The 25,268-nt window shown below is 40.9% G+C and overlaps 1 long non-coding RNA gene across 1 annotated transcript; it reads right to left on the bottom strand.

Annotated features, from left to right (window-relative positions):
• Window positions 1–2,865: 2,865 nt before the first annotated feature.
• LOC118556951 lies at window positions 2,866–24,709 on the bottom strand. Its single transcript, XR_004927517.1, has 3 exons — window positions 24,430–24,709; window positions 3,495–3,590; window positions 2,866–3,357 (listed from the first exon to the last, which is right to left on the bottom strand). It is a non-coding gene; the product is annotated as an uncharacterized LOC118556951 (long non-coding RNA).
• Window positions 24,710–25,268: the final 559 nt, after the last annotated feature.

Here is a 25,268-nt window from a genome sequence, read left to right as displayed (position 1 = left end):
ATTAGGAAGATGTGCTTTGTAGTTAGAAATACCTTTAGTTGTGTCTATGCTGTGTAGGTATGTTGATGTAATGTTTGTCAGCAAGATATTTTATTATTTAAGTTGTACTGAAGTTTATGGGTAATGGGGAATAAAACATTTGGTTACTGAATTTTGTATAATCTTGTCCCACAAAAATGCTGTAACACATTTCATAACACAGCCTTAAAAAATGGCAGCAAATGTTATTAAAATCAGGAAAACAATCTAGAAGAAGTCTTTTCAGAAACTGTCACGCTCTTGAAGATCCTCATCACCACACCCATGACCACAGCAGAAGCTGAAAGGTGCTTTCCAACTCTGAAAAGAATCAAGACTTTTCTGAGAAACTCAATGACTCAGGACAGGCTGAATGCATTGGCCATGTTGTCAATGGAGAAAAGACTAGTCACAGAGATGACTGACTTTAACAATTAAGAATATAATTGAGAAATTTGCTGGGCAGAAGGAAAGGAGGGCAAAATTCATGTTCAAATAGTGCTATTTTTTAAGATTTGCTTTGTTTGTTTTTCATTTTGTTTGTTTGTGTGCGCCCCCCTCAGTTTTTTTTAGCACCAGCCGCCACTGTCTCCAGGCCTCCTATGTCCGAGTGGTGTGAGGCCATAGTGACTTCAGAATAATAATTCTTAGAACATTGTGTCAGAGTGATAAAGTATTCCATTCACAATAAAACGGTTGTAGTAGGAGGCTTGTTTCACTCTAACATCTATTAGGTCATCTATTGCAAGCATGTGTAAAACCGAGACATCAGTCTGTACTGATTTACCAAAAACTCTGACATGGGCACTGATCTGAACTGATTTGTCACTTGAACTCTTTCTGCCCTGTAGTTCATAGAAAAGATCTTTGACATGTTCATTAGCATTATGCATAACTGTTGCTCCTTTCTTTGTGAGACTCCTCTCCCTAAGGTACCTTTTCATTATTTGGACAGGGACATGAGTTGTGCCATTGAAATATGTCAACAGGGTGCCGTTAAAAGATTCAAAGGAAAATGTGGACGTGGCCCACAATGGTCCCCAGTTCCTCACACTCGCAGCCAAGTGTGTCATGAGGTGCACATTAAATGACATATTAATTGCCATATAACCCCTGAAACTCCCTGACAAATTTTTTCATGCCTGCTCAGGTATCACCACCTCAGCCTCTCTGATCCTTTCTTGCAGTAGATGATATACTGCAAAAACCAAAAGGAAAAGATGATTCCAGTATTTTCTGGGGAGGATGCCATTTAAAACAGGCAAAGCATAAAACAAAAGAAACGACCTCCACTCAGTACTTCCAGAACTTCCTTTCTTGCATAGATCGTGGTACTCTTGTGATCTCAGTTGTTGGTGAAATTTTTTTAAGCACTTTGTCGATCTGCTCAGTTTGGGTGCCTATGTACCAACCATGCTGATGGTTTGTGGAATCTAACCAGAGAGAAGTCAGCTGTCTTGTAACTCCAAGGCATACACTATGCTGATATTCTGGAACAAAGCCTTGCACCATTTGAAATTTGTCTAGTTTCATTAGTTGACTTGGGCCTTTCACTCCCATTATGGGCTGCTGAGGTGTTGCATTCATGGCATTGTCAAAATGCTCAACTTCTGTATGAAGACGGGGTTCAGGAATAACATATGGATAGGAGCCTCCACCTCTGTGGTAACATAAGTCACAGCCATAAATGCCATTAAACTGCTTCTTATTTTGGAGAAGTGGCCTTGCAACTGAATCTGCACTACATACAAGTGCATGCACCTTTGCAGTACAACCATCTCCCCAGGTGATCCCATTACTTTGAAGTTCCTGAAGCTCTTTTACAAATGGAATTAGGAGAGTCTGTATATTAGGCTTGCTCTCTCCAAACCAAAGACAAGGAACACATATGTTGTTATTCCTGTCTGTAGGGTGTAGTTCTATGATTTGGCACTGAATCGGCCATATTTGGCATCTAGAGCTTTTAAAAACAGGGATCCCATCACTGTTCCAGATCAGACTGATGTCATCATCACCTATTTCATCACTATTTTTAAGCCTCCTATACTCCCCTCCACATTGGACATCCCAATTTAAACCTGGAGTTGATGTATGTTTTTGGGTTTTGATGTTGGGATTTTTCAGAATCTCTTTAATTTGCAAGGATAAACTGATAACCAAAAAATATTAACCCTTTTCTAGACTAGCATCCACATCAAATTCTGCCTCACACAGAACACACTGTGTTAAACCACAATCTTTTGTTCCAATATAATTTGAACACTGGTGGCAGTAGAAATGGGGCACATACTTGCCATATAGGCCATAGGATTTATGGAAGAGATACAAGGTTGCTGGTATCAGTGCAGGGAAAAGTTCATGAAAAATCCATAAAAGATGGTCCAGAGCAATCCCGGTCAGGTTATGCCTCAGGACGTAAGCCATTAGAAGCAGCAAACTTTGACCTTTGGTAATTGGTGCTCCAGGGTACAAAAGGTCATCTCCACAATTTCCATCGAACACAATGACACATTGAGATTGAAAAAGAATTCAGTACAATAAACAAAACATTCTCAAGTATTCAGGTTTATCAAATCTTGTCACGTTTCTAATAATTTAAAAATGCCCTATATGAATGACACTAACTTTGCTCTACTACCCGAGCAAAATCTAACACAAGTAAAATATTATAATTATTTGTGATATGTTATTTGCTAAATATGATTAGACATGAAATGTATGTAACTCTTGGGATTGAGCTCTTGTGCATATGACTTCATCTAACAATTTTTTAGTTCAGTATTAGTCTCTGATGGGTTTTAATAAGTTGTCATCACTGAACTTACATTTACATACATTTTAAGAATTCCTTGTGTGTACCTAGTTTTGGGTGGTCCAACACAGTATCTCAAATATTTTTGGAGTTCAAACATCAGAACATATAGTAAAATGCTACGTCTAATCATCACTATGATCAATATTTTCTAGAATCTTGTGCCTTGCTGCACTCTTTGGTCATGGTTTTATGTCAGCCAGAGATCCCAATTCAGCTTTATTATGGCCTGCTGAGCAAAACTGAAGTGCCTGACATGAAAATAAAGTCTTTGTTATTCTATTCTATTCTATTCTATTCTATTGCGAAGGAATGAAATGTGTTGTTCAGATTGTGTGCATCAAGTCATCATAGCAAAATCAATCCTGTAAAAGATAAACTAAACGCACAAAGATGAACGCTGGCCGCCCTGTAAGTAATTGTAATCTTACCTGTGACGGATTTGGGTTGGGTCTCTCACTCTCTGGTTCTTGCATGGTCTGGTGCTCTCCTATGTCAACTACATCGTCCTTAGCAGCTGATCCATTCTGAAGTTGGCACAAAGTTTGTGGCAAGTTAGTCACTGAATCAGGTGTTATTTTTAGGTATTGAGTGGGATCTTAAAGCACTACAAGTAAAGCAATCTATAATGCAAATGCTAGCCTGTAAGTAATTGTAATCTTACCTGTGACGGATTTGGGTTGGGTCTCTCACTCTCTGGTTCTTGCATGGTCTGGTGCTCTCCTAGATCAACTACATCGTCCTCAGCAGCTGATCCATTCTGAAGTTGGCACAAAGTTTGTGGCAACTTAGTCACTGAATCTGTTGTTATTTTGGTATTGAGTGGAATCCTAAAGCACTACAAGTAAAGCAACTTACTCCAACTGCTCCAATCTGAAATTTGAAAAATGTCTGAGCTAGTGTGTTACATTGTAGGAGTCAGTTCCTCTAAAAACAAAATAACAATAGACTGTGTATTACCTGTGTCCTGACCTGCATGTTTTTTTTTATTCTGCACACTATTGCCACTAACCTATAGCTTACTACTACTAGATATTATGTTGTACTACACTCGCCCATATTGTATTACACACAAACAAGTAGACAGAAAAATATACACACAAACATATAGACAGAAACCCACTGTTTGGCCATCCTGAACAATTTGGTGTATGATTTATGTGAATATCATAATTTTTTCCATGAATGTTTTGTTATAACTGGACACAGACATCCGGTACAGACATGGGTAGTTTATTACATTTGCCTATAGATCAGGGCTATTCAATTAATTTGGAATTGGGGCCAGTTCATGAATCTGAGGCAAAATAAGGGGCCAGAGAATATGAGTAATCACGGCAACAAAAAAAGAAATTACAACATACTGAAGTCAATATTTTCTGTTTTGTAAATGCAGAACAACATATACACATAAATCCACACATGGACTACTACTGTCAGTTGTTTACATTTTCATTCATTTAACTGACAAACAACTTCAATTCCAAGTGCACCAACAAATATAAAAAACAAAACTGCATAGTATGCTTCTAATTACAACAACATAACAGTGAACTTTATCAAGGCACATTTCAAACTGCTTTCAACAATAATCACCTCAGCCATTTAGCCATATAGTTGTGCTGTGATAGGCCTTGGCTGCTGGAGGACATCAGGGTCTAATTTTCTCACTCTACTGATCTCTACTGTTCTTCAGTCTACTGTTCTCCAGTTTTGCATTGTATTACATTGAAATGACTGTCATCATTTCAGCTTTTAACTTTTTGCTCTCTCTCTTTTCTCTTCATAGTAGGTACACCTGGTCTGGCGTTCTGTTAACTGTGACATCATCCAGAGAAGACGGCTCACCCGCTACTACCATCTAATGTAGAACAGATTACTAGATCAATGTGTGCTTCTGTGCTTTTTTGTTTCTCTTGTTGTGTCTCTGTTCTGTCTTCTGTAACCCCAGTCGGTCGAGGCAGATGACCGTTCATACTGAGCCCGGTTCTGCCGGAGGTTTTTTTTTCCCGTTAATGGGTGGTTTTTCTTCCCACTGTCGCTTCATGCTTGCTCAGTATGAGGGATTGCAGCAAAGCCATGTACAATGCAGATGACTCTTCCTGTGGCTCTACGGTTCCCCAGGAGTGAATGCTGCTTGTCGGGACTTTGATGCAATCAACTGGTTTCCTTATATAGGACAATTTTGACCAATCTGTATAATCTGACCCAATCTGTATAATATGATTGAACTTGACTTTGTGAAGTGCCTTGAGATGACATGTTTCATGATTTGGCGCTATATAAATAAAATTGAATTGAATTGAATTGAATTACTTGTTTGACTAACATGACTGTCACTTTGCATGTAGTTTGCCAACATTTGCATCTAATGAGAGAAATGGCATTTTTTTGACTTAGCAAGAGCAGTGAAGTCAGGTGTATATGTTGTCAGGGCAATGCGTAAGCAGTGTTGCAGATGCTGGTCAGTGAGGGATATGCGATTGTGAGTTTTAATGGCATTCATGTGTGAGAATGACGACTCACAAGTGTATGTTGAGCCAAACATTGTCATAAGAAAAAGTGCAAGACCCCTTGAGTGTGGAAATTTTTCTTGGCTGACTACATGAGTCCAGAATTTTTCAAAACGTGCCTGCTGCAATGACTGTCGCAAGTCATCTGACGACTGAATGTCAATGAGTTCCAGTTGTAAAAAACCTTCATCCAATGATGGTACTAGCTCCTTTCCTTTCAATGCAAAGTCTGTCTCAACATTCACACAGAAAGGGTCCTTAACATATCTCACCACTTCGCTGGAGATGCTGAAATCATCAAACCTGGTGGAAAAGTTGTTTTTCAGTGAGTCAATAAAGCCTGACATCACCTCAGTAATTTGCAGACCAGATTTCCTTAATGTGGGGAAGTGGAGCATCTTCCCAGGACAAAGATCAGCAGAGAAGAGTGAGAGCTTTCTTAGAAAAGCATGAAGTTTCTCCACAAGTTCTGAGACTGTTTTATCCCTGCCCTTCAACTCCATGTTGAGTTGATTCAAATGATGGAAAACGTCACTCAAAAAGCAAACAGTGGCATTAAAATCATCATTTCCCATCAGAGACAGAAACTTGCCAGCTTTTTTCATTTTTGAAGACTGGAGAAACACCAGAATCTCCTCTTTTAGTTCACAAAAACGTTTCAATGCGTTTCCTTTGCTAAGCCATCTAATGTCATTGTGAATGAGCAAATCTTTGTATTCAGCAGACATGTCAGTCAACAGCTGGCGGAAAAGGCGGTGCAGTAAACTGGAGGTGCAACGGATAAAGTTTATAATTGCCATGACAGAGTCCATGGTCTCTTTTAACTTAGCACTGAGTTTGGCACACAGAAGGCTTTGGTGGATGAGGCAATGTAGCGATCTCATATGTGGAGCCACGGCTGCCATCCTCGCGCCAAGCCCCTGATCCCTGCCCACCATCGAGGGCGCGCCATCCGTCACCAGCATGTTGACGCGCGCCAAATCCAAGTTGTTCTCCTCAAAGAATGAAGCAATTTTGGTGAATAAAATCTCACCAGTGGTGTGCCCTTCCAGAGGAAGTAGTCCAAGCAGATCCTCGCAAAAACATTCTCCATCAAAAAAATCGCACATAGAGACACAGCTGCGCAACATCACCGTTATCTGTCGACTCATCCACGGCCAAAGACATCACCTCAGCCTTCCTCAGCTTGTCCAAAAGTGTCTCGAAAACATCCGAGGCAAGGGACTCGACTCTCCTCATATTTGACGTGTCAGATATTGGAATTTGCTTGATCGAATCAATAACGTTTTTTCGGGTTTTTTCATCTGTTACCACCTCATTAATGGATGCCAGCATACATTCCTTGACTATCTCCGAGTCTGTAAACGGCTTTTTCTTTTTTCCCCAATATCCATGCCACTCGTAACGATGCCGCCGTTGCTCTCTCTTGATCCGTACAGGCCCGAAACAATATGCAACGTCTTTGCTCATAACAAAATGTGAGCCCTGAAATCTTCTGCCTCCGAGCGGCATGGTTTTGGCCAACAATGCTATAACCCTCAATCAGCTCCAAGCTAACATTGTCAATAACCACGTCGGTTTCAACAATATTCATCAGGTCTCAACATCAACACTGGCACGCATCCTAATGAAAAAACATATTCAAATGAATAAAATTTATTGAGTGCCTTTCGAGCGCAATTCCGAAAGGGTGAAACGACTGCGGCATGATTATGCAGAGGTATGCATGTATGGTATACATTCTTGGACCAATTGCACAACATAACAGCAGCAAATCAAATCGATCATATGCAATACATTGTTGTCTGGGACAATGTGTCTTTCCACCGCTCTGCTCTGGTTCAGAACTGGTTTCAGCAACATCCGCATTTCACCGTCCTATATCTTCCACCATACTCTCCATTTCTCAACCCTATAGAAGAGTTTTTCTCGGCATGGCGGTGGAAGGTATATGATCTCCGTCTCCAGGCTGAGGTACCCCTCATCCAAGCCATGGAGGAGGCCTGTGACCAGATGGAGGTAGCAGCAATGCAAGGATGGATTCGTCATTCAAGACGTTTCTTTCCAAGGTGTCTTGCTAATGACAACATTGCCTGCGATGTTGATGAAATTCTCTGGCCAGATCCAGCTAGGCGAAGAGAAAATGTCTAGTTTTTGTTTTGTTTTTTACAGTAAACTTACGGTACAATACGTAAAGCATTATGAATCTCCATGTCAACATTTTGGGTGTGTTGAGAAATAAATGAGTTTCTTCAGTCTGCAACATTGGTCTTGTGTAGTGTTTGGTGAATTTATATTATATTTGTACTTTGTTGATGGTAGCCAACTCTAATCATAGGGAAGTAGAAGTGCTAAAAGTGTTTTAGGTTTATCACAGCAGAGTGTAACTCGTGCAAACAGAGTATAGTAATGTGAAACGTGTGTGTTTCATATGGTAACAAAGTGTGGTTTTTAAACAGAAGTGTATAGTTTTTACAAGAGTGTTTAATTATGCAAAGGATCTATAGTGTTTTGCTAATTGGGTGTGTGGTTGTGCTAATTGTGTGTAGTGTTTTGAAAACACGGGCCCTGTTTTGACAATCGTGCTTAAGCAATCCAAAAAAACTGTAAGGCACCTACTTAAGGAGCCGAGACCAGGAGGAGGGTGTCAGTTCTTTCTCGCTACCAGTGTGAAAATCAACCGAGAATCCTAGAATCTTCCAAGCCTGGACTCTCTTTGAGGCCTGGAGCCCTCTGACTGTCAGTCTGCTTGGGTCCTCCTCCTTGCACTCACCTGCCTGTCCACCCTCCATCTCAAACAACACTGGAGAGAGTCACTGGATAACACCTGGACCAAAGACACACTTCCCCCCGGACCCCTGCCAAGCACCAGCCTCCGTGAGTTCAGCCCTCTCCACCTTTCCATCAATCTCAGCCCTGTCATTTACCACTTTCCTCATCTTTCCCAGCAGAACCAAGAACAATCCGGCCAGAAGCATTACCAACTTTTGCTCAATAAAGAATCATTTTCTTATTGGAACTGACTGACTCCGTCGTTGCCCTGATTCAGAGTCATTTCTTTCAGATATTCAGGTGGCATAATTAAGGGTAGAGTCCAGGCATCAATGAAAAAGAAGGTTTATGAGGTTGAGGTGAGTTAGCTGTAAGCTAGCTAGCTGATATTCCATGTTCTGGGTGAGGTATTTCGAAAGAAAAAAAATATACAGGACTGCTATAACTGTGGATGTAACTAAACGAGGATTAAAAATTCAATTCAATTCAATTTTATTTATATAGCGCCAAATCATGAAACATGTCATCTCAAGGCACTTTACAAAGTCAAGTTCAATCATATTATACAGATTGGGTCAGATTATACTGATTGGTCAAAAATGTCCTATATAAGGAAACCAGTTGATTGCATCAAAGTCCCGACAAGCAGCATTCACTCCTGGGGAAGCGTAGAGCCACAGGAAGAGTCATCTGCATTGTACATGGCTTTGCTGCAATCCCTCATACTGAGCAAGCATGAAGCGACAGTGGGAAGAAAAACTCCCCATTAACGGGAAGGAAAACCTCCGGCAGAACCGGGCTCAGTATGAACGGCCATCTGCCTCGACCGACTGGGGTTACAGAAGACAGAGCAGAGACACAACAAGAGAGACAAAAAAGCACAGAAGCACACATTGATCTAGTAATCTGTTCTACATTAGATGGTAGTAGCGGGTGAGCCGTTTTCTCTGGATGATGTCACAGTTAACAGAACGCCAGACCAGGTGTACCTACTATGAAGAAAAAAGAGAGAACAGAAAGTTAAAGCAGAAATGACAACACATAATGCATAATTGAAGAACAGTAGAACTCAATGTAGTGAGAAAATTAGATCCTGATATACTCCAGTAACCTAAGCCTATAGCAGTAAAACTATAAAGGTAGCTGAGAGTAACATGAGTCACTAGTTATAATTTTTGTCAAAAAGAAAAGTTTTAAGCCTAGTCTTAAAAGTAGACAGGGTGTCTGCCTCACGGACCAAAACTGGGAGTTGGTTCCACAGGAGAGGAGCCTGATAGCTAAAGGATCTGCCTCCCATTCTACTTTTAGAGACTCTAGGAACCACCAGCAGACCTGCGGTCTGAGAGCGAAGTGCTCTGTTAGGAACATACGGGGTAATCAGAGCTCTGATATATGATGGAGTTTGATTATGAAGGGCTTTATATGTTAGAAGAAGAATTTTAAATTCTATTCTTGATTTAACAGGAAGCCAATGAAGGGAAGCTAAAATTGGAGAAATATGATCCCTCTTGTTGATTTTCATCAGAACTCTTGCTGCAGCATTTTGGATCAGCTGAAGGCTTTGAACTGCATTTTGTGGAATTCCTGATAGTAAAGAATTACAATAGTCCAGCCTTGAAGTAACAAATGCATGGACCAGTTTTTCAGCATCACTCCTGGACAGAATGTTTCTAATTCTGGCGATATTCCGGAGGTGAAAAAAGGAAACTCTGGAAACCTGTTTAATATGGGATTTAAATGACATGTCTTGGTCAAAAATAACACCAAGATTTTTTACTTTATTACCAGAGGCCAGGTTAATGCCACCCAGATTAAGTGATTGGTTAAGAAGTTTATTTTTTGAGGACTCTGGCCCAAAGATTAAAACTTCGGTCTTGTCAGAATTTAGATGCAGGAAATTTAAAGTCATCCAGCTTTTGATGTCATCAAGACATGACTGCAGTCGAAGTAATTGATTGGATTCATCAGGATTTATGGATAAATATAGCTGAGTATCATCAGCATAACAGTGGAAATTAATCCCATGCTGTCTGATAATTTTGCCTATCGGAAGCATATATATAGTAAAGAGAATTGGTCCAAGGACTGAACCCTGTGGTACTCCACAGGTGACCCTAGAGTTTGAGGAAGATTTATTATTAACATGAACAAATTGGAATCTGTCTGACAGATAAGATTTAAACCAGCCTAATGCTTTCCCCTTAATCCCTACAGTATGTTCAAGTCTTTGTAGGAGTTGTGATCAACTGTATCAAACGCAGCACTGAGATCTAACAGGACAAGTATAGACACAAGTCCATTATCTGAGGCCATGAGAATATCATTAGTGACCTTCACCAGAGCTGTTTCAGTGCTGTGATGAGCTCTGAAGCCTGACTGAAACTCCTCAAGTAGGTCATTACTTTGTAAATGTTCACAAAGTTGATTAGCAACTACTTTCTCAAGAATTTTAGATAAGAAAAGAAGATTAGATATAGGTCTGTAATTTACTAACTCATCTTGATCAAGAGAAGGTTTCTTAAGTAAAGGTTTAATAACAGCTACTTTCAAAACCTGTGGTACATATCCATTTACTAAGGATAGATTAATCATGTCTAAAATAGTGCCACTGATCAAAGGGAATATGTCCTTAAACAACTTGGTTGGGATTGGGTCTAACATACATGTAGAAGGTTTAGATGAAGCTAAAATTTTAGATAGCTCAGAAAGCTCTACTGCTTCTAAACAGTTCAAACACTGCGCAGATTCTAAAGATTCCTCCAATGCTCCCTCACTTACTGAGGACGAGGTAATCATGTTTGGGAGGATGCCAATTATTTTATTTTTAATGGCATCAATTTTATTTATGAAGAATCCCATAAAATCATTACTACTGAGAGCTAAGGGAATGGATGGATCAACAGAGCTGTGGCTCTGGGTAAGTTTGGCAACTGTACTAAAGAGAAATCTAGGATTATTTTTATTCTCTTCAATTAATGATGAAAAATATGCTGCTCTAACTCTGCGGAGGGTCTTGTTATACAACAATAGTCTGTCCCTCCAGATTAAGTAGGATTCCTCTTGGTGTGTAGAGCGCCATTTTCTCTCCAATTTCCTAACATTGTGCTTCAAGGAACGCAGCTCTGAATTAAACCAAGGAGCCAGCTTCCTGTGAATAATCACCTTCTTTTTCAAGGGAGCTACATTGTCTAATGCAGAACGCAATGAGGAAGTCACATTGTTAGCAAAGGTATCGATTTGTGAATGGGAAGAAACAGCAATGCTGCCATCTACAGGGCATTTCTGCAATACTGAGGATATTAAGAAGGGGACAGACTCTTTAAGTTTTGATACAGCATTATCCGATAAAAATCTACTATAATGAAACCCTCTTTTGGGGGTGGAGAATTCAGTTAGATTAAACTCAAATGTTATTAAAAAATGATCAGACAGGACAGGGTTGTGAGGAAATACTGTTAATTCTTCACAATCAATGCCATATGTCAGCACAAGGTCTAAAGTATGGAGCCGAGAGTGCGTCGGTTCATGCACATTTTGAGCAAAACCAATTGAATCTAGGATAGTTTTAAAGGCTACACTAAGGTTATCACATTCAGTGTCAACATGGATGTTAAAATCACCCACTATAATAGCCTTATCAGTATTTAACACCAAATCAGATAAGAAATCTGACAACTCATCCAAAAACTGAGTGTAAAGGCCTGGTGGACGATACAAAACAACAAACAGAAGAGGTTTTATTGCTTTGCAGTTTGGATGAGGGAAACTGAGGGTTAAATGTTCAAAAGAACTGTAATTATTAGTTGGCCTGGGACTAATTAATAAATCAGACTGAAAGATAGTTGCCACTCCTCCTCTTCTTCCCACAGATCTGGGAATGTGGAAATTTGAATAACTGGAGGGGGTTGACTCATTTATACTAACGCAGTCCTCTTGTAGCCAGGTTTCTGTGAGACAAAACAAATCAATCTGATTATCAGAAATCAATTCATTAACTAACAAAGTCTTTGGAGGGAGAGACCTTATATTTAATAGACCACATTTTATTATTTTATTTTTAGGTTCAAGGTGAACCATATTGATTTTTATTAGGTTTTTATGATTTGTTCCTTTTAGATCAGTTTTTGATCTGTTAAGTTTTGGCCGTGGGAAAGACACCGTCTCAATAGGGTAATGGGTGGGTAACAGTACAGAAGCTGCAGAGAGGTGTGTTAAACTACGGCTCTGCTTCCTGGTCTGGACCCTGGGTTGTCAGCATTTAGGAGAACTAATAAATCCGGCCAGATTCCTAGAAAGAAGAGCTGCACCATCCAAAGTAGGATGGATGCCGTCTCTCCGGATCAGACCAGGTTTTCCCCAGAAAGTTCTCCAGTTATCAATGTAGCCCACGTCGTTTTCTGGACACCACCTAGACAACCAGCGGTTGAATGATGACATGCGGCTAAACATGTCATCACTGGTCAGATCAGGCAGGGGACCAGAGAAAATTACAGAGTCCGACATAGTTTTAGCAAACTCACAAACCGAAGCAACACCAACTTTGGTGACCTCTGATCGGCGTGACCGGGTGTCATTACCGCCAGCGTGAATAACAATTTTGCGGTATTTACGCTTATCCTTAGCCAGTAGTTTTAGGTAGGATTCTATGTCGCCTGTTCTGGCCCCTGGTAGGCATTTAACTATGGTCCCTGGTTTCTTTAGTGCCACATTTCTTATTATGGAGCTGCCAATAATTAAGGTCGGCTCCTCGGCGAGATTGTCGCTCAGAGGGGAAAATTTATTAGAAACGCAGAGGGGTTGGTGGTGATCTGGGGTCTGTAATCTAGAGCTATGCTTCCTACGAACTGTCACCCAGCCAGCCTGGTTACCAGGCTGCTCGGGTGCTACTGCTTTAGGTTCGCTACGTGAAGTTACTCTATGCGGCTCCGCGCTAGCAAAAGAGCGGCTATCAGCTGGTTTTTCAACAGCACGGAGCCGGGTCTCCAATTCTGACACCCTCGCCTCCAAAGCTACAAAGACACTACATTTATTACATGTACCATCATCACTAAAGGAGGCAGAGGAATAACTGAACATCTGACACAGAGAGCAGCAGATAGGAGACTTAGTCAGGGACGGAGAAGCCATTATGAGGCTAAGGCTTGGCTAACGCTAGGCTAAAGCTAGGCTAACGCCCTATTATCACGCCAAAGAACAAACCGTGTGAAACACGAGGAGTTCCCAAACGTGATGAGCAGCCACAGACAATGTTTTAAAAGTGCTTATGTTTGGAAACAGATGTTACAGCAAAGAGGTTTAAAGATAAAAAGCGAGAGAGCCTGGAGCAAAGCTCCGTCGTTCACACAACAACAACGCAATACGCCTTACCGCAAACAGGAAGTCCGCCCATACGAGGACCAAAAAGTAAATATGTGACATCCAGGTTTTAGGGGGTTTAGGGAACTAGGGAATTAGTAGTATGATCTGATAGCCCCGGGCTAGCTACAGAAGTATTGTTATGGTAACAGCGCTGACAGCAATGTGTTTTAGAAGTGTTAGGGTGAGGCAGTAAAATTGTTTTCAATACAGGTGCAAGTTGAGGGCCAGGCAGTCAAGTACAGCACATGCGAGTGCCCAATCGGCAGGGACAAGTGCCATCATATGGCAACTTTGTTGAGAAAAATGTGTCCCGCACCGACATGTAATGTGTGTGGAAGAAGGCCAACGCTCCGAAAGGGGACAAAATTGCAACCAAGAGAGTGTCTGAGATGACACCATCCACAACACAAGGTTTGTAATAAGTTTGTTGATGTTGCGGGGTTTAAATTATTTTCTTAACTACGTAATGTGGTTTTGTCAGGATTGAGGAGGCGAGGACCTAGGCGGCAACGAGGCAGAGAGTTCAGGTGGCTCAAAACGGTGGCTTGGGGAGCACTGAACTGCGGCAGCAACAACTTTGGGACCAGATGGGGCCGGCGGAGGACGGCCCGGGTGTGGCAAACGGCGAAGCAGCAGGGTCCTCGGCGGGCGCCGCGGAGGCGACCTCGGCGGCTGCGGAGCAGCAGGGTCCTCGGCGGGCGTCGCGGAGGGCGACCTCGGCGGCGGCAGAGCAGCAGGGTCTCAGGCGGCCGGCAACGGAGCTTCATCCCGGTCTGCCAGACGTGGAGCTCCAGAGCAGGACCCTCGCCGGACTGGGGAGCGGAGACTGGAGGCGGGTCCCCCTGGACCGCCTCGCCGGACTGGGGAGCGGAGACTGGAGGCGGGTCCCCCTGGACCGCCTCGCCGGACTGGGGAGCGGAGACTGGAGGCGGGTCCCCCTGGACCGCCTCGCCGGACTGGGGAGCGGAGACTGGAGGCGGGTTCCCCTGGACCGCCTCGCAGGACTGGGGAGCGTCGTGGAAGGGAGGCGGGTCCCCGTGGACCGCCTCGCAGTACTCGGGAGCGTCGTGGAAGGGAGGCGGGTCCTCGTGGACCGCCTCGCAGAACTCGGGAGCGCCGTGGAAGGGAGGCGGGTCCTCGTGGACCGCCTCGCAGAACTCAGGAGCATCGTGGAAGGGAGGCGGGTCCCCCTGGAACCCCTCCCAGGACTTGAGAGCTTCGGCGGCCTCGGACTGCGGCGGGACGTCAGCGAAGGCCGGTGGCGGCGTGACGTCAGCGAAGGCCCGGCGGCGGCGGGACGTGCACACCCTTGCGGGCTTTGGCCGTGGCGGGCGGAGCAGGACCTTGGATGGCCAGCGGGACAGAGCTTTCTTCGGCCGGTAGGACAGAGCTTTCTTTGGCCGGCTGTACAGGTACGTGCACACCCACGCAGGCTTGGGCCGTGGCGTGTGCAGGGGGATCTTCAGCGTCGGCCAGTGGGATTGCGCTTTCTTTAGCGGCCAGCGGGACTGGGCTGTCTTCTGCGGCCGGCAGAGCGGAGAACTTGAAGACGAACGCGTCTGGTTGGGCCTTGAGGGAGGTTCTGTGCCGGCGAGCCCGGCGTCTGCGCCGGGGGAAGGCAGACTGCGATGCAGAGACTGCTGCTGGTGGTGAGGCCACGGTGGAGACAGCAGCAGAGGTGAAGGTCGATGAGGGTACGTGCGCACCCACGCAGGCTTTGGCCGTGGCGTGCGCAGCAGGAACAGTCCAGCTGGGGAACAGATCATCTCTGTCTCCATAGAAGAAGTCCCACAGACTGGATTCCTCCACGTGAGACGCTCTAGGACAGCGTGGAACTAAAGGAGGCTGGTCATCCCAATTATCCATTTCGGAGTGGCTGAACTGGGGCTGCTGCAGGGGCCTGGGCACCATCCTGAGATTTCCTTTATACGCCCCTGCTTTCCCCGCAGACCGGCCGATTAGAGGCTGCTGCTTGCCGGGCGGAGGAGGTGCGGTCGGATGCCTCGGAGCCGGGGTGAAGGTTGTTGGGCGGCAGTGAAGGGAAGCAAAAAGATGAGTCGGTGGCTGACCCTCGCGGGAGGAATGCGGGGCGTCAGCCTGGCACGACGCGGGGTTTCCTCTTCTTCGCCGTCCTTCATGCCTGCCCCGCGCCGGTGGCTGACCCCCGCGGGAAGTTTGCGAGGCGTTAGTCCAGCACGGCGCGGAGACCTTCTCCCTCTGTCTCCAGAGCTGATTAAACAGCCCGATTATTTCCAGCCCCGTTGCCTGGCCCTCTCTTGGTCGGGTCATTACTGTCAGGATTGACGAGGCGAGGACCTAGGCGGCAACGAGGCAGAGGCAGGCGCATGGGGTTAAACAAAAGATATTTAATGAAAGCTAAACTTACAAGATCTCTGGCAGCAACAGCACGGGGAAAACCACAGGAGGACGCAGAGGGTGATCACAGAATGACCCGACGACGCGGAAACAAACTGAGGCAACTTATATACACGTGCACACACACACAACGGGGATAATTAAACACAGGTGAGTCCAATCAACAGAAACACAACACAGGATCCTGACAGGTTTAAAGCTATTGCTAATGAGATTAATCGTATTTAAGTTAACATACACTCGCGGTGTGTTGTATTGCAGCTGAAAAATCATGATCATATCACCATATTGAAATATATTTGCAAGACAGTGAGGCTGAGATGTACACTGAGATTTTTTTTTCTTATTTTTTTAAAAAGTTTAGATTGTGTGCTATAAATAAATGATGATTATAATAAAAGGCTATTAAATTGAGATAAATATATTACTTATTTTATCATTATAACCATTTGTATTCCATTATTTCAGCTGGCATCAAAAGACCTGTCACCCAGGAGGACAAAGAATGGGCTCAGGCATCCTGAGGGCAAAGCAGGAATACACTGAGCGCACTGGTGTTGTCATACAAGAGAGGGGACTGTTCCTATCTGATAGCGGCCTGCTTGGTGGATCTCCTGATGGGACGGTGTTTGGAAACTGCGTGATTGAAGTCAAGTGTCCGTGGTCAGCCAGAACCAAGACTATCCTGCAGGCAGCGGAGAGTAGGGACTTTTTCATGGAGTTCGATGAAGTGGTTGGTTCCCTGACACAAAAATCACAACTACTGGCATCAGATCCAGGGAAACCTGCACCTGACCGGAGCTAACAGCTGTCAACTGCTTGTGTGGACATCTCTTGACCTTGTCATTCTACCAGTGCTAAAAGATCCTACATGGGCTGTGAACATTGACACTCTTGAAATATTTTATAAAGATTGTTTCCTACCTTACATTCTCTCCCAGTTTTAAGAAAACAAATCTACCCACTAAAGCTTTTATGGAAGTAATCAACTGGGAAACGTGATATTAGTTAAATGTATTCACCAGTGTCTCCCCTTGTTTTCTGTAAATACTTTTGTTGTGGCTTCTTACATTTAATCTGCTGTAGCCTATTTTGTGCATAACTGAAAGAATTTGAACTGCTTTAAAGGTATACTATGCAACCGGGGTTGATTTTCCAGCGAGGCTCCCCCCAGAGGGTGAAAGTAAAAGTGCACTGTCGTAAAGATGCTCAGCTGTTCTGGTTTCCCCGTCAAGCCAGGCGCGGTTGTTTTGAGCTTAGCAGACAGGCGAACGCAACGAAAAGTGGAAAAAACGGCAGTACAAACAATGACTAACACAGTGAAGGTATGAACATCAAGCTTCCCGCAGCGCTATCTTAGCGCTAAACTGTTTTATTATTATTTGTTACGTCCCTTGGCTTAGTCTAGGGGTTATATGGGACGGACATAAAATGAGGAAGTGGACTGAGGAGGCAAAGTTATCTTTTAGACATTTATTTACTTCTAATTTTACATTATTTACAATTCAGACGGTTAAAACTTCAGAGAGAGCCCAGGCCAACATAACAAACAAAACAACCCCAATCAGAAAATAAAAAGAAGAACTTACCTAACAACAATGAAAGTAAAATAGTACAAACCTACAAACTAACCTAAACCTAACAATCACTTAAACAAGAGAAAACTGGGGTTAAACCAAAAGGCAGCTCTTCCCTACCAACCCAGTCTGACCAAGTGTACATTAAAAAACATGACAAAGGCAGGCCTTTGCACTGGCAAGCATCTGCAAGAGGTGGTACGGCAGGCAAGTGGCCAAGAGGCACTGAGGTGCAGGATCACAGCCTTTAAATAGGACACAGGTGATTGCACTGGACTCTGGAAACCACACCCACATTCTGGAGAAGGTGGAGCCTAGCACAGGACAAAGAATTAGCACAAACACAAACATCTACCTGGGAGATGTAACAATTATATTATTATTATTATTATTATTTTTTTTTTTATGTTGGCGAGACGATACCGCCACCGCCTCGCCTCGCCGTGGCCGCCGCGGTGGCGTCTCGCCAACATAAAAAAAAATAAATAAATAATAATAATAATAATAAAACTCGATATGCTTGCATGTTTATTTGACGTTAACACGCGGTTCTTTGTTGTTGCTTTCGCGCGTGCATATAGTGAATGGCAGGGCAAAAACACATGGAGTTCTCGCCGTAAAGCAAGACTTCTGTGGATGCAAGCCGTAAGCTCTTGCAATTGCAAGTGCGGTATTTCCCCCACAGACCCCCAGTGCGGCCGAGAAAACCTTTGTTCGACCTGAAATGACTCATATAATCATCCAAAACGGTATGGAACACATTAATTAACTGAAAAATGTTGCATAGTATGCCTTTAAAGTAATTTAAGATAAATGTTGAATGTTTGTAGTGCTTTACTTTAAGATAAGATAAAATGAGATAGATAAAATGCTGTGTAGCCTATATTTTATAAAGATTTTCCTATCCTTACAACTCTCACAGTTTTAATAAAATAAATTAAACTTTGACATTTCACACAAGCCAGGTATTTTATTTATTATTATATATCAAACAGTCTTTTTTAACTCTATAGTAAGTACATGTAGTGTGTAATCAAATATGCAAGCAAATATACAGAAATTCATGTATATACAAACAATTAAATATAGTTAACTCATCCAATTTCACGGAGAATGGGTGTTTGTAAATTTGTAAGACACACACACACCTTAACTATCTTGTTTACATTTAGTTTAAACTGGTATGGAATGTGGACCAAAATGTGAAACGCTTTCAGTCGCTGAATTGCACGCTCCACATGTATCCTAGTTTTCGAAATTAATTGGTTATTGTTCACTTCCTCCTGCGTAAACTGTCCATTGACGAGGAAAGATAGGATGTTCAGGGAAACTCCTTCTGGCAAAATGTCACGAATTGTGAAGCCCTTGTCTGCCATAACCATATCACCGGGATGTAAATGTTGAAGAAGTCCACAGTCAGCTGTTATTGGCTTGTCTGAGGCACTCCCACCGTACAGATGGTCCAGCAGCTTTTCCATTGGGGAAATGCCAACTGCACACCCTAGAGTTGCAATTTGGAGTGAAGTTTTCACGTCTGTAAAAAAATAATATATAATTATTAATAACTTTTAGAATAAAATTACATTAATTCACCACAGGGATTTTTTTTTATTATTATTCAAATGTTGTAGTACCTTCCTAGTGACCAGACTGACCTACTACAGGTGAAATTTTGATAATACCTAATAATACTGTATTACATAATATAACACTAATTTACTAAAAGGGGGTTTGTTTGTTCCATAACCTGAAACCAAGCATACTAAGACACACACAGCTTCTTCAAGATTGGATTTGGCCAGGCTTGTTCTGTGTATGTACACTGAGCAATGTAAGATCAGAATCAAATATGTAATCATACCTGGCCATTAACCATGATTCTGATCTTATATCTCAGACTCCCTCCAACAATGCTCAATTATTATAGAAATGAGAAACGTTAGCAGATTATCATATCAAACTGGTCTAATGTTGTTTCTTGCTACGTACGCACATCTTCATGCTTCGGCTTGTCTGTAGACTGTTGCCAAAGCTAACGTTAGCTAACTAGCCATAGCTAGCTAGTTTCATCTTAACTAGGCGGCACAGAACAAAGTTTCTTCATTTGTTTAAAATTTGTAACTTACCTTATCAACTGCAGCCATTTCCTCTTCTCATTCTTGTCACATGGAAAGTGGTAAAAAGACAGTTGAATGTCACTCGTTTTTTTAAACTCCGATCTATTTAAACAACACGGGACACAGCACTGCGGCATAGTCGGGCAAAAGCGTCAGAGCAGTTAGAGCGGACCCAGCGTTTTTTTTTTTAACAAACTCAATTAACAAGTCAATAACAAATATTTCAATACAAGTAGAAATATCACAACTCCTGCTTTTGAAAAATACGGTTAAATATAAAGGCTGAAACAAAGTATAAAATAAAATAAAATGAATAAAAATAAATAAAATAATAATAGTAGTTAAAATAAGTTAATCCGTGGGGACTACCAACTGAAAATCTTCAATTAACTTAAACAATTTAATTGCATTTAAATTTTGCATCTTTCTCAGACATCTTTTGAAAAGGGAAAGTTCGTTTTTGAGAGCAGAGATTGAGAGGGAGCATTTTGCATAACGACATTTATGGATATAATACTTTGTTACAATTATTAGAATATTGATTAAAAATTCCAAATTTTTTTCTTTAATGGATACACCGAATTGAATGTTTTGCAAGGAAATAAAATCTATATTTATTGTTTTAGAAGACAGAAAGTTCCGAAGTTCCCATAAGTTTAATACTTCTTTACATTCATAAAAAAGATGTTTAGTTGTTTCCAATTGAGTTGTACAAAAGCCACAATTCTCAACATTAAACTTAAATCTCTCCCTTAAAAACTCATTTGAAGGATATATGTTATTTATTATTTTAAATTGTAATTCTTTATATTTAGGAGGAATTGGGAATTTCAAATAATTTGTCCTAATTTTGACTATCATAGATTTCTTAAAATTTTGTAAGAGAACTGTGTGTTTTTTGTTCTTCCTGGGTACATATTATTTATAGAATACTGATTCAAAAACTTGTTGTTGCACCTATTATCTCTAATGTCCACATGCTCAAATTGAATCTTATGGAGTCTAGGAATAAGGAAATTAGGTAAACTGTTTTTAACTGAATGAATGAGGACATCAGGGATACTTCGTAAAACTTTTTTATAAATTCTTAGTGAACAATCATTTCTATACTTCCTGTTAAAATTCTCCAAACTTAGAAAATCACCATTTCCATCCAGTAAATGAGTAATTGACCAGATTCCTTTATTCCACCAATTTTCTAGAAAAATAGATTTTCTACCACATAGAATGGCTCTGTTGTTCCACAGTGGAACATTATGAGGGCTGAAGTTATGCTTAAACATTAACTTCCACTGTAACAAAACCTGTTGGTGGAAATTAGAGAGTTGTAGGGGGAGTTTTGATAATTCAAAATCACATTTCAATAACAACTCAATACCTCCAACTTTTTGAAATACGAACGACGGAATAACAAACCAAATGAGATCACTGTTTTTTATAAGGGACTGAAGCCATCTCATTTTTAAAGTACCATTCATAATTTCAAAATCAATTGCCTTGATACCACCTTCCTCATAATTTTTTAGCAAATCACTTTTTCTGATATAATGGTGTTTGTTTTTCCAAATAAAGTTAAAATTAATTCTATTAATCTGTTTTATGATATTTGGAGGGACGGCTAAGGAATATGCAGGATACGTCAGCCTGGATAAGGATTCAGTTTTTGTTAATAACGTTCTACCAAACAACGTCAAGTCTCTTTGAAGCCAATTATTTAAGGTTTTGCCACATTTATCAATGTTGTCCTGTAAATTTTTTCTAACGCTGGTAGCTTTACATTTAGTAATCCACATGCCTAAGTATTTAATCTCATTTTTAACTGGAATATTGAAAATTGAAGAATCAGAACAGTTGTGAATGCTCATAATTTCACATTTGTTTATATTTAACTGCAGCCCTGAGGCTTGAGAGAACAACTCTATTACCTTTAGAGCTATAGGAATTTGTTCTTTGTTTTTTAGGAAGAGGGTTGTATCATCTGCAAATTGGCTAATGATTATTTTCTGGTTATTTATTTCCAAACCTTCAATATTGGAGTTTTTAATTGTTATTGCTAGTAGCTCTGTGACTAAAATAAATAAGAGAGGCGAGATACTGCAACCTTGTCTGATTCCTCTTTCTACTTTGAATCTGGGACATGTGCCCTGTGACAGAGACACGCAGCTGTTGATATTGGTGTTTAACATGGTAATCATATTAAGAAAACTATCACCAAATCCGAAATGTCTCAACGTGTTAACAATAAATTGATGTTCTACAGAATCAAATGCTTTGTGAAAATCTAAAAACAACATAAAACTATCATCTTTTATTAAGTGACTATAATCAATAAGGTCCAGAACCAGGCGGATGTTGTTATGGATGGATCTGCCTTTTAGAAAACCAGATTGTGTTTGACTAATTATTCTAGGCAAGCCAGTTTTTAACCTCATTGCCAAAACCTTTGTTAGGATCTTGTAGTCTGTGTTCAATAGCGTGATAGGCCTTAAATTATTTAAGTTTTTCTTATCTTTACCAGGTTTTGGGATTAGTTTAATTAGGCCTTGTTTCATAGTTGGCATGAGTTCCTTTCTACTAACACATTCTTCTACAGCCTGAAACAACAAAAGTTTTAAATCCTCCCAGAAATGTTTATAAAGGTTAGCTGTGAGTCCGTCTGGACCAGGAGCGCGATCAGACGCCATATTTCTTATAGCAATGTCAAATTCAGAGATTCTTAGCTCTTCATCACAGATTTTCTTAAAGTTTTCATCAATAGTAGGAACTAGATTACTTATTTTATCAAAAAAGGATGAAGTAATTCTCTCTGTATGTGAAGATTTATAAAGATTACTATAGAAATTAAATACTTCTTCTGTTATTCTATTAGTCTCAGAACATTCCACTCCATCAATAATAAGACTATTAATAGAATTATATTCCTGTCTATGTTTTTCTAAGTTACAAAAGAAAGCACTATTTTTTTCTCCTTCTTCGATCCACCTGGCTCTGGACCTTACATAAGCACCTTTTGCCTTATTTATGTAAATCTCATCTAATTTAGATTGCAATTTATTTATTGTTTCTTTATCTTCATCAGTCCAACTTAATTTTCTGTAAAGTGACATAAGATCTTTAATCACTATTGTCTCTTCTACTTTTTTTTTTCTATGTAATTTTTGACCAAATTTTATTGAAAACTTTCTAATACTGTATTTCAAGTATTCCCACTTAAGAATTGGTGTTTCAATAGAATTATCATTTGATATATTTAGAATAAGTTCTTTAATAAATTGACAAAACTCAAAGTTTTTAAGAAGGTTTGAATTAAATTTCCAGTAATTATTGGGTTTAGAACGTCTATCTAGATTTTGTAGTTTTAAACTAATAATGCAGTGATCACTTAAAGGACAGTTTGCTATCTCTGTTTCTTTAATACACTCTAGAACTGCAGTAGATACCAGCCAATAATCAATGCGTGATTTACTTTGACCATTAGGTTTGTGCCAGGTGAACTGTTTGACTCCACTATGTAGCGTTCTCCAGACGTCCATCAATTTCGTGCTGCTAAATTCTTTAACAATAGGATTTGGAGTTTCTTTTGCCAGCAGTGAAGGCCAACGATCCATATATTCATCTGGAGCCAAGTTGAAATCCCCTCCAACTAAGATATGATCAGTAGGAAAATTAGCATTAAACTCTGCAATAACCATTGTTATCTGATGTAGCAGATTCCTGTTGTATTGATCCTTATTATATCCATAAATGTTTAACAAAATTATTGGGACATTATCAACTTCTAAAACACAGGCCACCCAATGTCCATCCTTATCTGCTTTTTCACTCAAAATCTTACCGGGACACCTGAAAAAGCAGATGGCGACTCCAGCAGATCGATTTGTCCCATGACTGAAGAGAATTTTATCTCCCCATTGCTGCGACCAGAACTTCACGTCAGATGCGTCAGAATGAGTTTCCTGTAAAAAGGTGCAATGTGCTTGTTGTCCTTTACAAAACAAAAAAACTGCTTTCCGTTTAAGTGAGTCTTTCAGTCCCCTTGTGTTAAAAGAAACTAAAGAAAAATCTTTTTTTATCTGAAAAATAGAACACATGAACCTATGCACAAACGGTTTAGGAGAGTGAAAAGAAAAAACCTTGAGTGAGAGGTCCCATTAACAGAACAGTCCTCTATCTTTCCATGTTCATTTCTGCTGCATCTCAGTTCTCAGCTGTAGAAGCATCCATGATGCGTTTGCCTTCAATGAAACCAAACGGGCCCCTGAAGCCCGCAGCTTTGCCTTCTTTTCTTGCCTTTTCAATTTTTGGCCACAGAACTTGTCTCGCTTTCCAATCTTCTGGTGTCAAATCTTCAGAGAAGCGAACTCCTTCTTCTTTGCAAATGGGAGAAGTTTTAGTTCTCCTCCAGATGTCGTCTCTTAAGGCTCGTCTCACAAACATAATGATGATCTGTCTGTCCCTGTTATTCATCCTTCGACCCACTCTATGGACAACATCAACCTCTTCATCCATCTTTGAAGCCAAATTAGGTGCAATTTTGCACAGAAGGGCCACCACTTCTTCACGGATGTTCTCATTAGATTTTTCCTTTTTTCCTTTTATGTGGAGGCACCACCGTCTTTTATATCTTTCACTGTTAAGGACACCTTCTTTCAACTGCATGTTCTCTTTGGAGAGTGTATCCACTTGTTTCTCCAATGCTGTTATTTTCTTTTTGCAATCTTCGAGCTCTTCTGAGTTTAGCTGAACCGATTTAGCAATAGCCGCTAGCATAGCACTGTGTTGCTTCATTTGCGTGCTAACTTCTTCCATGCGGTCATCTACTTTCTGTCCTAAGGAACTTATAGCGTTTAAAATGGACTCGGTGTTCATTTGTTCCTGGGACGTACCTTTTGTTCTTTTCTCCATGTGTATGTTTTTTTCTGGAGTGCTGGTCGGGGTATTGGCTTCCCTTTCCCGTTTGCTAACTGTTGCTGACTCCATAGGCACAGAATAGTCGTGATCACTTTCAGAGCTTTTAGTATGCAGAGTCTTGACTGCAGGTGGCATAAACTTGTTGCTTTTCTTCATATTTCAAGCTGAGAGCTGATTTAACAGATATTAACTAATAGTTCACTTCATAAAATAATTTAGTGTCGGGACCTCTTTGGGAGCTCAGAGAAATATGACTGCCCTGTCCGCCATCTTCTCTCAGCTCTAGCGGACCCAGCGTTTGGACCCGGTGTAGGTACCAGATTGACTCGGGCTGCCAGATTGGCTCGGGTGCTACCCGATGACGTCTACATATGGCAACTCAACTCAAACAAACTAGATTATGCGCCCGCGGTCTCCATTTGTTACAAATAAATTTTATTTTGTTAATTTACGGTTATTTTCCTGTAAATTAGTCGAGGCATGAAAACTTTTAACATCATTTTGGAATACTTGTGTGGTAGTCTGACAATTTAATCAGTAATTTTGCAGGATCAAAGAAGTTACAACCTTAGAGAAATTTAATTCCTCCAATTTTTTTTTAAGTTGTGAAGGGAAACTAAACCATAAACTCATTTCATTTTTAATAAAAGTCAGCAGCCAAATTTAATTTTATCACGGCATTCATCACTGTAAAATCAATAACGTTCATTCCTCCTTTTTGTACTGATGTTGTTCTTTCTGATCACATGTTTTTTTATTATTCCAGATGAAATTGTGATGAATTTGATTATTTTTTTATTGTGGTATTTGGTAC

The sequence above is a fragment of the Fundulus heteroclitus genome, chromosome 21, assembly GCF_011125445.2.
Source record: "Fundulus heteroclitus isolate FHET01 chromosome 21, MU-UCD_Fhet_4.1, whole genome shotgun sequence".
Taxonomy (NCBI): domain Eukaryota; kingdom Metazoa; phylum Chordata; class Actinopteri; order Cyprinodontiformes; family Fundulidae; genus Fundulus; species Fundulus heteroclitus.
The sequence above is the reverse complement of the archived record's forward strand: the minus strand, read 5'-3'. Positions and strand labels throughout refer to the sequence as shown.